We start from the raw sequence: 8,319 nt of genomic DNA on the forward strand, positions 1-8,319 counted from the left end.
CGACTCAAAAATATCAAGAAAAGACACTAGGAGCGCCGCTCCTAGGTTCAGGAGCGCTGCTCCTCGACGGGGAAAAGAATGGGTCTTTTAATTAAATTGTAAAAATATGAAGGGCACTTTGGTCTTTTTACATATAATTGTATATAAGCCTTGTGATCAGATCTAGATCTCACTTTTCACCTCATCTTTCACCCACTCAAACACTATCATCCATTCTTAGAGAGAGAAACCCATTTTGGAGTGAGAGAGCTCAAATCAAGGAGGAAGAAGCTTGATTCGGGCCAAAGCGCGAGTAATAAAGTTGTTCATCTAGTTACTAGCTACGTTTTGATTGTGGTGGTATGTCCCAATCTTGATATTCTTTACTTTGATTTGTTTGAGGGTTAGGGTTTGGGTCAATGGTGAACATAAAACCCATTTGTTGGTGATTTAGGGTTTTTGGGTAAGATCGGGTCATAAGAACCCAAGAATGACTAACCTAGGATTTTAAATGATAAATTGTGTTTATGGGTCTTAAATGGTTGGTTAATCACTAGCACACTTTGTTTCTAAGCGATTGGGTGTTGTTTGGGTTTGTGGATGACCCAAATGAGCGTGTTGACCTTGGAATGGGTTAAAAGAGTCTTGGGCGACCTAAGTTGCCTTATGTGTATAAAAATGCACTAACCTTGTGTTAATAAGTGTATTAAGACCTTAATCGATTGATGTTAGTGATTTGGTGTAATCTTGACCTAGTGTGAGGGTTAATGGTGCAAATGGGTCACATTTGCACTATGGGTCAAAATGACACTAGGATAGTAAGTGAGTTGGTTGACCAACTTGATTGTGTGATTGATTATGTGCATAATGTAATAGGTGTGTTACATTGAAGGTTACGAGCTTGGTTTATCATTCACCAAAGGCGTTAAGGTGAGTGGAATAATTATACGTGCATGTATATAATGTATTTATTTATGTGGCGTGAAATGTGGGTTAGTCGCGGTGTTAAGACACCACATTTTACGTGACGAGTGGGTTAGTCATGGTGTTAAGACACCACTCCGGGGTTAGTGACATGTTGGTTAGTCGCGGTGTTAAGACACCACAATGTCGTGATGGGTGGGTTTGTCGCGGTGTTAAGACACCACCCGGGGATTAGTGATACGATGTGTTAAGTACACTAATGTACGTTGTGAACTTCGATGGTCTTTCGCGAGCACCATTCCCTTATATGATTGGTTAACCATGGTTATGTGTTGATTATTACTAGCATATTATATTGTTCGGGTTATATGCTATTGTTTGTGCTAGCTTGTGGTATTGGAGATTTAGCGTTATACTTTGTGATGGTATGCTAATTAATTTGCTAGCGTGTATACGGTAATTGTGTAAGTGTTTGTAGGTAAGTAGGTTATATATGTATGTGTATAATTATTGCATTCACTAAGTGTTTTGCTTACCCTCTCGTTGTTCACCTTTTTAGGCTCCGGCGTGGATAAAGGCAAGGGTATTCGGTTGGATTAGAGGTCTCCTACTTTTATTATGATAGTGGATGCTTTTCGATTTTGGCCTAAGCGTGAGGTAGTTTAATCCCAAACACCATGCTCGTTAAATGTTTGGAAGTTAAACTCTGTTGGGTCAAAATTGCAACCTTAATGTATTCAATGGGTCGTTGGAGTCCCAAGGGTCGTTATGCCCGTTTTGTTGTATAAATACTCTTATTTTATGAATGGAATGTAATTTGTCTTTTGAACTTGTGGCTGAGTATTTGGGTTGGGATAACACTTGGTCAAATATCAAAACAGTTCTTCCCAGGTACAGGAGCGCCGCTTTTGGGGTAAAAGCGTCGCTCCTAAACAGCATTTGATGGTATTTGTGACCAGGCGGTAGAAGCGCCGCTTTTGGCATCAAAAGCGCCGCTCTTGGGTCTTTAAAAAAGCCGTCTGGTGCGCCGCTGCTGCTAAAAAAATTTTTTTGTCGGTTTTTAAGAAAACGGTTTGGAGTCGTTTCAAGTGGTATCAAAGCATGGTCTAAGGGATTTAGGCGACTTGAGATAGGTGCCTAGACTTAGACTTTATTGTATGTATGTTTTAAGCATGACTTGTAGGATGTGGGTCGGACCGAGATTGGTTAGTGCCTTAGCGTAGGTTAACTAACTATAAGATAATTGTATTGTGTTGTAGTTATTATCATCGAACGAGATGATCGTTGTACTAACGATTTGATGTGACGTGCCCTCGTAGTAATGATTAGCTACCGTTACTACGGGATCCAAATCGTATCAAACGAGTGATGTACGATGATTATCAAGAAAGATGGGATGGTGTGTGTATTTTGTGTGTGTTTCGTTAATTAATTTATTTCGTTTCTTAGAATGAAGATGAGAAACGGGCACGATACCGATAACGGAGGTACGAGCGAAGACTCCGAATTTACGGCCAAGGTTGAGGCCATTTTGCAAAAGCATCATGCGACTTTTCTAGCGGACGTTAAGAAGATGTTCCTAGAGTCGGTTGACGAACAAGTAACCGATCTAATCAAGGAAAAAGTTAGTGCTATTGTTCAAGACGAGTTCGAGCAAAGGGTCCCTAAGAATCAAGACGATAATGTTGAAAGGCGAGACTTCCACTATAAGAATTTCAAGAATGCTCAACCTCCCACCTTTGATGGTGAACAAAACCCGCTCAAGAGTGCTCGTTGGGTCTCTGATATGGAGGAGGCTTTCCGCACTAGTGAATGCCCTCTTGATAAGAAGACGAGGTATGGAAGTAGCATGTTGAGGGGTGATTCCAAGTTGTGGTGGGACGCAAAAATTCGACTTTACGGTGAAGAGCAAAGTATGAGTTTGACGTGGGACGAGTTTAAGGCGGAATTTTTTAAGGAGTACCGAACTCCGGCCGATCTATCGAGGCTAAAAGATGAGTTGCGAGCTTTGAGGGAAGAGTCAATGGATTTGAACACTCTCAAGTCCACTTTCTTGTCGAAGACCCAATTTTGCCCGGAGTATGTCAGAAATGATCAATTGTTGATGGAAGACTTCTATCGAACTTTAAATGATAACTATCAAGAGAAGATTAGTAGGGGTTCGGTGAAATCTTTTGATGAGTTGTTTAACGTGGCTAAAGGTTTTGAGTCACTTATCCCGAAAAGGAGTGACTTCACTTTTAGCAAAAGGAAGTTTGAAGCTACTAGTCATTCGAACAAGAAGAGTAGAGGTGCAATCGAAAGTGTCGGTAGTGTGAAGAAGAGTTCTTCTGGAGGTTTCTCTTTTACGTGTTACAATTGTGGGCAAAAAGGTCATATGGCTCGTGATTACCCGAAACCATCTTCAACAACCAAACTCACTTGTTTCAATTGTCAAAAAGAAAGGCACCGAAAGTTGGAGTGTCCAGATTTGCGAAATGATCAAGTTAAAAGGCTATAGAAAGCAGCAGGTACGGCTAGGGGATGCAACTATTTGATGACCAATGATGAAGCCAAACAATCCAATGAAGTTGTCTCAGGTACTTTCATGGTTAACTCTAATCCGGCAAGGATACTATTTGATAGCAGTGCTAATTTATCGTTTGTGTCTCTAAGATTTGTGCCTAAGCTTAATAAACTGCTAGCTAAGTTAAGTCATCCGGTAGAAGTCGAAATAGCGGTTGGTAAGACGGTGCTAGGGGTTGATGTGTGTAAAAATTGTAATGTTGTGTTTGGTGCTGAAACCTTTAAAATCGATTTTATCTCGATGACTTTGGGTGAGTTTGATGTCGTTGTTGGTATGGATTGGCTCGATCGTAATAGAGCCGATATTGCATGCCATGAAAAGTTTCTTCGTGTGAAGACCCCAAGTAGGGGAGAGTTAATTATTCATGGTGATAAGCGGATGAGACTTGTACCATTATGCACTTATGCACGGGCACATCGTTTCCTAGGTGGCGGTGGCATGGCTTTCCTTGAGCATGTAGTTGATACGTGTGAAGAGCTTCCGTCCATTCGTGATATTCCGGTGGTCAATGAATTCGAAGACATTTTTTCGGATGAGTTACCTGGTGTTCCGGCAGAAAGGCAAGTTGAATTTCGCATTGAGTTGGTTCCGGGGGCTACCCCCATTGCTAAAACTCCTTATCGTTTAGCGCCAACAAAAATGCAAGAATTGTTGAATCAAACCCAAGAATTGCTTGAAAAGGGTTTCACCCGACCGAGTGCTTCACCATGGGGTGCTCCAGTTTTATTCATAAAGAAAAAGGATGGTAGTATGCGGATGTGCATCGATTATCGGGAGTTGAACAAAGTGACGATCAAGAATCACTATCCATTGCCTCGGATTGACGATTTATTTGATCAGCTCCAAGGCGCGACTTACTTTTCTAAAATTGACTTACAATCCGGCTATCACCAAATACGGGTCCGTGAGGAAGAAATTGAGAAGACGGCCTTTCGGAATCGATACTGGCATTTTAAGTTTGTAGTAATGCCTTTTGGTATCACGAATGCACCTGCGGCATTCATGGACCTTATGAACCGAGTGTGCCAACCTATGTTGGACAAGTAAGTAATTGTGTTCATTGACGACGTACTTGTCTATTCTAAGAGTATGAAGGAACATGAACACCATTTGCGCGAAGTGTTATGGACGTTGCGGAATGAGAAGTTGTAAGCTAAATTCTTCAAGTGTGAATTTTGGCTAAGGGAAATGCAATTCCTTGGCCATATTGTGAATAAGGAAGGTATTCAAGTGAATCCGGGGAAGATAGAGGCGGTAAAGGGTTGGGAACAACCGACTATACCAACGAAAATCCGAAGTTTTCTCGGGTGGCTGGTTATTATCGTCGGTTTATCCAAGACTTTTCTAAAATCGCTTCTCCATTAATAAAGTTGACGCGGAAGAACGCGAGACTTAATTGCATAATGAGCAAGAAATTGCTTTCCAATTGTTGAAAGAGAAATTGTGTCAAGCTTCGGTGTTGGTGTTGCCGGAAGAAATTGAAGATATGACGGTTTATTGTGACGCCTCAATAAATGGGCTCGGGTGTGTTCTAATGCAACGGGGTAAAGTCATCGCTTATGCCTCTAGAAAGTTAAAGGAACACGAAAAGAGATATCTGACTCATGACCTTGAATTGGCGGCGGTGGTTCATGCATTGAAAATTTGGCGCCACTACTTGTATGGTGTCAAGTGTACGATTTATTCGGACCATAGATGTTTGAAATATCTCTTTGATCAACGAGATTTAAACAATCGTCAACGTAGATGGATCGATTTAGTAAAGGATTATGATTGTGAAATACCTTACCAACTGGGTAAGGCGAATGTTGTCGCGGATGCGTTGAGTCAAAAGAGTCAACATCCGGCAATACGAGCAGGATCGTTACGCATGACTATTACTAACGATTTTCTTGTAAAGCTTGGTGAGATTCAAATTGAAGCTTTTGTTAACAACAAACGTGAAGAACGAATCATGGGGCAAACGGAGTCTATTACCTTAGGCCCGCATGGTTTGTAATCCTTCAAGGAAGAGTGTGGGTGCCTAAAATGGGTGACTTGATGAAGCACATAAGTCAAAGTACTCCATTCATCCAGGTGTGACAAAGATGTACCTTGATTTGAAAAAAGAGTATTGGTGGCCCGGAATGAAACGTGATGTGGTTAAGTATGTTGAACAATGTGTTACGTGTTTGCAAGTTAAGGTCGAGCACCAAAAGCTGTATGGTATATTGCAACCGTTAGAAATCCCGAAATGGAAGTGGGAGCACATTACCATGGATTTCATTACAAAGTTACCGAAGACGGCTAGAACTCAATTTGATACAATTTGGGTGATAGTTGATCGATTGAAGAAGCGTGCATTGTTTCTTCCCATTCGAAAGACGATATCGTCAGAGACTTTATCGAAGTTGTTTATCTAGGAAGTGATATCGAGACATGGGGTGCCTATATCTATCATTTTGGATCGGGATACTCGTTTCACATCTCGATTTTAGAATAAGTTTCATGAAGATATGGGTACACAATTGAAGATGAGCATGGCGTATCATCCTTAAACAGAAGGTCAAACCGAGTGTACAAATCAAACGTTGGAGGATATATTACGGGCGTGTGTTATTGATTTCGGTGGAAGTTGGGATGAACACTTGCCTTTGGTGGAATTCTCGTACAACAATAGTTATCATACTAGTATTGGGATGCCACCTTATGAGATGCTCTGTGGGTGAAGGTGTCGAACTCCGGTTTGTTTGGGTGAATTAGGACAAAAGGAAATCGGGAGTACCAATTTGATTTTAGAGACGAATAGCAAAATTGAGATGATTCGGGCTCAATTAAAGGCGGCGCAAGATAGACAAAAATCTTATGCCGATAAACAGAGGCGGCCGATTGAGTTCCAAGAAGGTGACATGATGATTCTTAAGGTTTCGCCATGGAAGGGTATTATTCGGTTTCGAAAACGGTGAAAGTTAGCTCCTCGGTTTATTGGGCCTTTCAAAATCTTGGATCGTGTCGATGAAGTTGATTATAGACTAGAGTTACCCAAAGAGCTTGCGGGGATTCATAACACATTCCATGTTTCCTACCTCCGTAAGTGTCTTGCGTATGACTCGACGTGGGTACCGTTGGATGAAATTTCCTTGAACAACAAGTTAGAATATGTCGAGTAACCGATTTCCATTCTTGATTAAAAGGTGAAAATGTTGCATAACAAAGAGGTGAGGACTTTTAAAGTTCAATGGCGACATCGAAAGGGTGTAGTGACCCGAACTTTTCCATGTTTATATATATTAAATGAAATTTTTATTTACATGATTAAGTGTTTCCAACATGTTAAGCAATCAAACTTGTTAAGACTTGATTAATTGAAATAGGTTTCATATAGACAATTGACCACCCAAGTTGACCGGTGATTCACGAACGTTAAAACTTGTAAAAACTATATGATGACATATATATGATTATATTTATAGTTAACATGATATTATGATAAGTAAGTATCTCATTAGGTATTTTAACAATGAGTTATATACATAAAATTGAGTTTATTGAATTAAGAAACTCGAAACGATATATATAACGATTATCGTTATAACAACGTCTTACTAAATACACATGAATCATATTAAGATATTGATACACTATGTTTAATCATGATAAATGATAAGTAAACATGTTATTAAGTGTATTAACAATGAACTACATATGTAAAAACAAGACTACTAACTTAATAATTTCGAAACGAGACATATATGTAACGATTATCGTTGTAACAACATTTAACTATCTATATATATATATATATATATATATATATATATATATATATATATATATATATATATATATATATATATATATATATATATATATATATATATATATATATATATATCATACTAAGATATATTAATATATCATAATATCATAATAATGTAATAATTTAACATCTCTTTAGATATAATAAACAATAGGTTAACAACATTTAACAAGATCGTTAACCTAAAGGTTTCAAAACAATATTTACATGTAACGACTAACGATGACTTAACGACTCAGTTAAAATGTATATACATGTAGTGTTTTAATATGTATTCATACACTTTTGAAAGACTTCAAGACACTTATCAAAATACTTCTACTTAACAAAAATGCTTACAATTACATCCTCGTTCAGTTTCATCAACAATTCTACTCGTATGCACTGTATTCGTACTCGTACAATACACAGCTTTTAGATGTATGTACTATTGGTGTATACACTCCAATGATCAGCTCTTAGCAGCCTATGTGAGTCACCTAACACATGTGGGAACCATCATTTGGCAACTAGCATGAAATATCTCATAAAATTACAAAAATATTAGTAATCATTCATGACTTATTTACATGTAAACAAAATTACACATCCTTTATATCTAATCCATATACCAACGACTAAAAACACCTACAAACACTTTCATTCTTAAATTTTCTTCATCTAATTGATCTCTCTCAAGTTTTATCTTCAAGTTCTAAGTGTTCTTCATAAATTCTATAAGTTCTAGTTTCATAAAATCAAGAATACTTCCAAGTTTGCTAGCTTACTTCCAATCTTGTAAAGTGATCATCCAACCTCAAGAAATCTTTCTTATTTACAGTAATATATCTTTCTAATACAAGGTAATACTCATATTCAAACTTTGATTCAATTTCTATAACTATAACAATCTTATTTCGAGTGGAAATCTTACTTGAACTTGTTTTCGTGTCATGATTCTGCTTCAAGAACTTTCAAGCCATCCAAGGATCCTTTGAAGCTAGATCTATTTTTCTCATTTCCAGTAGGTTTATCCACAAAACTTGAGGTAGTAATAATGTTCATAACATCA

The sequence above is a fragment of the Rutidosis leptorrhynchoides genome, chromosome 2, assembly GCF_046630445.1.
Source record: "Rutidosis leptorrhynchoides isolate AG116_Rl617_1_P2 chromosome 2, CSIRO_AGI_Rlap_v1, whole genome shotgun sequence".
Lineage (NCBI taxonomy): Eukaryota > Viridiplantae > Streptophyta > Magnoliopsida > Asterales > Asteraceae > Rutidosis > Rutidosis leptorrhynchoides.